The 6244-nt window shown below is 49.7% G+C and overlaps 1 long non-coding RNA gene across 9 annotated transcripts in view; it reads right to left on the bottom strand.

Annotated features, from left to right (window-relative positions):
- Positions 1-479: 479 nt before the first annotated feature.
- Positions 480-6244, bottom strand: part of LOC128120890 (uncharacterized) — a 28538-nt gene continuing 22773 nt past the window's right edge. For 6 of the 9 annotated variants that reach the window (XR_008221980.1, XR_008221985.1, XR_008221984.1 and 3 more), the window contains 3 exons: positions 2608-6110; positions 1267-1342; positions 480-815 (listed from right to left, as the gene is read on the bottom strand). This is a non-coding gene — a long non-coding RNA (uncharacterized LOC128120890). The remainder of the gene's footprint in view (positions 816-1266; positions 1343-2607; positions 6111-6244) is intronic. The other 3 variants (XR_008221982.1, XR_008221986.1, XR_008221988.1) reach the window with 3 other exon arrangements.

Genomic DNA, 6244 nt, shown 5'->3' with positions numbered 1-6244 from the left:
TACGCTCCTGTTGTGTCTCGAGAGCGGCTGATGCTGGAGAAAGGGAGCAAGGTCCAGCAGGTTGGCCCCAACGGGCAAAGGTGACTAGCCATTTCTGCTTGCTTTTGCTAAAGTCTCCCCCAGCGAGGAGAAGAGGGATGGTGTGTGAGGCAAGGAAGCAGCTGGCGAGCAGCAGTCACTGGGAGACAAGCAGGTCTCTCTGTGTAGCCTTGGCTGGCCTGGACCTTCTTCTAGGCTGGCCTCAAACTTACTGCGATCCTCCTGCTTCAGCCTCTCACGTGTTGGGATTACAGATGTGAGTGGCCACACCTACCTAAGTAGGTCTTATTTGAAAAGAATCAGCATACAATCCCCAGAACCGCCAGGAAGAGAGGGAAGGAGGAGGGAGGGAGGGGAAGAGGGGAGAGAGAGAAAAAAAGATTCCCATAACCCTTAAGGAAGATGCTATTGTGCCCATTTCATGGATGTTGAGTCTGGCAGACATTAAGCAAGTTTATTCAAGGATGCAAATCACAGGCTAGTAGAACAGGAAGTCGGTCCTAGCGCATCCCTGCATGGCACACCCTTTGCCGTCATTCTTGGTGGGTGGAGAGATGGTACCAAGGAAAGCGGGGCTCTTGCATGCTCCCGGTCCTTAGATCATTCTTCCCTTGATGTCAAACTTCTGGTGTGCAGGGGCCTCCCTAGGACAAGCCCTCCGGGGGTCATAAATGACTCTGTGGTTTGCCATCCCCATATTATTCCTTACAGTCTTGCGTCTTGCGACGTGGTCTGTGGTCCCTTAGCAGACCCTGGGTGTGCCCTTTGACATGAAGCTACTCAGACAGAGATATGAGGGGGAGAGAGACAGAGAGAGAGAGAGAGAGAGAGAGAGAGAGAGAGAGAGAGAGAGAGAGAGAGAGAGAGAGACTCAGACTCTGTGGGGTTCCCAGGGAAGCCAGGAGCTTAGGATTTGGGAAATAACCACCTAACCTCATGTCTTACTATCTACATGAACTTGGGCCAATTCCTTGAACTCTCGGTCAAAATGAAGGTAAGTGACAAGCAAAGGCTGCTGTGAGGAGTGCCGAAGAGAACCCTACAATATTTGGCATGGTGCCCAGCACGCAGTGGGTGCTCAAGCAATGGTGCCACCACCATCATCATCATCATCGTTCATTACAGCTTTTCCTTAGGGGACTAACAGGAACAAGGTGGGTATGTGACTTCCGGATTCAGCCCTGCTGTTTCCTCTAGGAAGCCCCTCTCTCCTGTGTCAATCCTTACCCTGCTGATGGCGCTTCCTCCACACAACCTCTGCGTTGAGCCACAGGTGGATGATCCAACCAAGACGCAAAGTTAGCTGAAGAATGTGCATGTGACCAAATTAGAGCCAATTAGAGAGAGCCTGACATTTATCCCAGAGAGACGCAATTTTCCCACTGGGAAAAAACAGGCAAGACGAGGCAAGGCGCTCATATCCATGAGCTCCTGGATCCAAGTGTGGGCCAGTAAGGAATAATAATTATTACAGGGTCTCAGGAAGCCCAGGCTGGCCTCAGACTTGCTATGTAGCTGAGGATGACCCCCCTTGAACAGCTAATTCTTTTGCTTCAAACCTCCTAAGTACCAGAATTACAATCTAAGGTCACCACATCTGGCAGAATACTTATTATTACTAAATTTGTTTGTTTGTTTGTTTGTTTGTTTGTTTGTTTTTGGGTTTTTCAAGACAAGGTTTCTCTTTGTAGCCCTGGCTATCCTGGAACTCTCTCTGTAGACCAGGCTGGCCTCGAACTCAGGGATTGTCTCTCTGCCTCTCTAGTACTGGGATTAAAGGCGTGTACCACCATCGCCAGATCATTTATTTATTTTTGAGACAAGGTTTCACTATGTTACCCTTGCTAGGCTAAAATTTACTATGTAGACCAGGCTGGCCTTAAACTCACAGAGATCCTCCTGCCTCTGCCTCCCGAGTGCTGGGGTTAAAGGCATGCGCCGCCACACTGGGCTACACTATTGATTTCTTTTGTTCTCATCATTTTTCTCTCTCAATCAAGAGTTCTGACTAATAGACCCAGGCCAACGCACACTCTCCCACAGTCTCTCCACACACGTACAGAAACAGATCAATATAAATATAAAAACCATCCACGCATCTTTGAAATGACAGTGTGCGCCGAAGACTCACTCCTAATTATTACTTTTGTTTCACACACTTAGGTCAAGAAAGAACGTCCCGTAAGACTAAGGTTCACAACACACAGGTACAAATTAAGGGCCTTTACTCACTACACTTACGATGTCACGGAGGCAGACTTCGAGTCACAGCTTGGCTTTAATCGTGGTTTTCCTTTCTGCTTTCAGGAAAACATTTAATTCCCACTCTGGGCGGAGGCTATGCCCCGCTTCCTTATGTGAGCTGTTTCTGTCTGCCTTTTGTCTGTGTGCTGTTGCTGTCAGAGCCCTAACTATCTGTTTACGGGTATGAGACAGAAGCAGGAATTGCCTTTTGAACTTCCCACCTTCCTCTGAGAATCATCTGCCCCACCCCTCACCCCACCCCAGCTCAACCAGGTAGCTGCCTCACCTGTGGTTCTTCCTACAGAGAGACAGAGAAATGCTCACCCTCGCCCTGTAAAGTCTGGCCGCCTGCACACCCAGACGTATTCTCTAGGCGGCTCGGGAGACGCAGATGCAGGCAGTGTGAGTCTGCATAAAGGAGAGGATGGGACAATCCAGAAGCTTGTTGGTCCAGCCCGGTGACCAGAGGGTGGTGAGGAAGACAAGGGAGCAGAATCAGGCCAGCATCCCAGATCTGATCTTGTCATTCACTTACTGTGTGATTTGAGGCAAGTTACTCACCTTGCAGAGCCTCAGTCTCCCCGTCTGTAAAATGGGCACGACAGCACCTGCTTCTCAAGGCAAGCATTTGACAAAAGCACTTTCCTCTGGAACAGTGGTTCTCGACCTGTGTCAAGGCCCCTTCCACAGGGGTTGCCTAAGACCATCACAAAACACAGATATTTTCATTACGATTCATAACAGCAGCAAATTACAGTTATGAAGTAGCAACAAAAATAATTCTATGGTTGTGGGGAGGGTCACCACAGCATGAGGAACTGTATTGAAGGGTCGCAGCAGCGTTAGGGAAGGTCGAGAACCACTGGGCTAGAAAATCCTGTCTCTCTAGGCTCTTTGCTCCTCTGGAACAGGTACTCACAACAAAACCTTCAATGGTATTGCTATTAAAATCCTACTTTGCAAGGCCTGCAAATAACTCCGCTGGTAAAGGCAATTGCTGCCGAGGCTAAGGACCTGAATTCACTTCCCAGGACCCACACGGTGGAAGGAGAGAACTCATTCCTACAAGTTGTTTTCCGACCTCCACACAGGCACCTCGGTGTGTGCACACATACACACACACACACACACACACACACACACACACACATACACACACACATACACAAATACAATAAAATATTAAAATATAAGCCGGGCGGTGGTTGTAGAGTAATTCCAGCACTCGGGGGGCAGAGGCAGGCAGATCTGAGTTTGAGACCAGCCTGGTCTCTACAGAGCGAGTTCCAGGACAGCCAGGGCTACACAGAGAAACCCTGTCTCAAAAAAAAAAAAAAATGAATAAATAAATAAAAAAAATATAGTAATCCTACTTTAGAGACCGGATCAGAGAGGGTGTGCTGGTAAAATCACACAGCTCAGGTTTGCTGGCAGTATCTTCGTTAATGCCCAGCCCGCTCTCCCCGGCAGTGCATTTGGATACACTGCTTTTCCTAGAGTAAACCAATGGACGTCACACAGCTAAAAACCCAAGGTGAGCTCTGAAGTCATAGTTTCAGTCCACAGCTTGTTTGCTGCTCAGGCTTCCACTGCTAAATTCAAACTGCTCTTCCTCCCTCCGCCTGACTCGAGTCAGGATTCTAAGCATTTGGACTGGCAGGACACGTCGTCGTCGGTGGGTTGGTGGGTAAATGGGCTTCCCACCAAAGCCCGACAGCCTCTGGGTGTGACCCTTGGAACCCACAGCAGAGGAGAAAAACGGCTTCTCAAAGTTGTCTTCTTTTTTTGTTTTGTTTTGTTTTGTTTTCGTTTGTCAAGACAGGGTTTCTCCATGTAGCCCTGGCTATCTTCAAACTCTCTCTGTAGACCAGGCTGGCCTTGAACTCGGAGATCTGCCTGCCTCTGCCTCTGCCTCTGGAGTGTTGGGATTAAAGGCCTGTGCCACTGCCGTCCAGCAAAGCTGTCTTCTAACCTCCACATGCAAAGCATGGCACATGGTGCACTGGGATTCACACACACACACACACACACACACACACACACACACACACACACACACAAAGTAAAACCATTACAGGCACGCACTACCATGCCTGGCACTATTTCTCCCCCCCCCCCCCCTTCTTAAGTGCTGTTCTGGGAATTGAACCTGTGGCCTCATGCATTCTAGGCAGGAATTCTACCATAATTTCTTTCTCTTAACCATAATTACACAGCCTCCACTGTGGTAGGAGACATCAGGCACCCTTGTGGAAGGCCAGACGGGCCCAAAGGCTAAGGTGGTTTCTCCTGGGAAAACAACTCACTTCCACACTCTGCATGTCACCATGGGTCAAGGGAGAGCCTGATGCTCCAAAAGTGTAGATCTGACCTAAGGAGGTGACGTAATGGGGGAAAGGAAGGGGGGAGGGGAGAGGAGGGGAGGGGAGGGGAGAAAAGAAGGGAGAGAAGGGGAGGGGAGGGGAGGAGAGGGGAGGGGAGGGTCAGGATGTGGTAGAGGGAAGAGTGGGGATGCATATGGTCTCAGCAGCGGCTTTGAAGCTCTCACGGGCTGTCGGGGTTGACCTGTGCTGACGTGAGGGGACTGAGCAATGAGACCTGCGTGGATCAGTCCGTGGACAGGGGTGACAGAGAGGAGGGAGTGTGGCTTTCCTCAGCGGTAGGACAGACAGGGATTAACCTGTGAGCTGTCAGCGACCAGTGCCTCCAGGAAATGGGAAAATGTCTGTCTCGGTGTAAACGACACCTCAGGTCATGTCTAGCAGGTCCTCAGATTCTAGTGTCCCCTGAAAACAGAGTCAAGGAACAGGAGGCTCAGTGGTCTCAGACCTGATCCTCAACACAACTGTTTGTTCCGCGGCAACTCATTCGAGCCGCAGGATCCCACTGAGCACGCCTTTGATTGACAAGTGAGCGTAATAGTAACAAGCATTTATTCCCTAGATGAGAGCCAGTTCTAAGTGTTTTTTTTTTTTTCTGTTTCTTTCTTTTTTTGCTCTTCAAGACAGAATTTCTCTGTGTAGCCCTGGTTGTCCTGGAGCTCGCTTTGTAGACCAGGCTGGCCACGAACTCACCGAGATCTGCCTGCCTCTGCCTCCCAAGTGCTGGGTCTAAAGGCGTGTGTCACAATACCCAGCTAAGAACTTTAAAAAAAAAAAAGGTTTATTTTTAACTATGTGTATATGTATATGTGTGTGGGCCGGTGCCAGGTGAGAGATTCAGATCCCCTGGAACTGGAGTTACAGGTGGTTGTGAACCACCTGCCATGGGTGCTCGGAACCAACTCAGGTCCTCTGCGAAAGCAGTAAGTATACTTAACCACAAAGCCATCTCTTCCACCTAGGAAGATTCCTTTTTTTTAACATTGAGAGAGAGGGAGGTAGAGAGAGAGAGAGAGAGAGAGAGAGCGAGAGAGAGAGAGAGAGAGAGAGAGAGAGAGAGAGAGAGAGAGAGGAGGGGGAGAGGGAGAGGGAGAGGGAGGGAGAGGGAGAGAGAGAGAGAGAGAGGAGGTGAGTATACCATGGCAGGAGTTGGTTCTCTCCTTCCACCACATGGGTTCTGAGGATCAAACTCAGGTCGTCAGGTTTGATGGCGGGTACCGTTACCCAGTGAGCCGTCTCTCCAGCATGGAAGGAAGTATTAGCCAGCATGTCTTCGTGATTAATGTGATCACAGATGATGGGTCTCTGTGAGTCCATGAGTGGTCTGTCAGAAGGATGGATGGGTGGATGGATGATGAATGGATACCTGGGACCCTGGCCTGGCGTTTCTGGAATTTTCATCCTACCGCCTGCCCGTTCATCCTTGACACAAGAGCAACTCGGCCCCTTGTAAGAAAAAAAAAAAAAAGATTCAGAATTCTACCTTCTGAGAGCTCTGACCTCCAGTCCAGAGACAATGACAGGACAGGGAGCCTGAGCTCGGAGGCAGGGGCCAAACCCCAGACTTGCCAGCTGAGTGG

Source organism: Peromyscus californicus, unplaced genomic scaffold (assembly GCF_007827085.1).
Source record: "Peromyscus californicus insignis strain IS unplaced genomic scaffold, ASM782708v3 Scaffold_2__1_contigs__length_46816999, whole genome shotgun sequence".
Lineage (NCBI taxonomy): Eukaryota > Metazoa > Chordata > Mammalia > Rodentia > Cricetidae > Peromyscus > Peromyscus californicus.
Note: the sequence above shows the minus strand (reverse complement) of the source record. Positions and strands in the feature narration are given on the sequence as shown.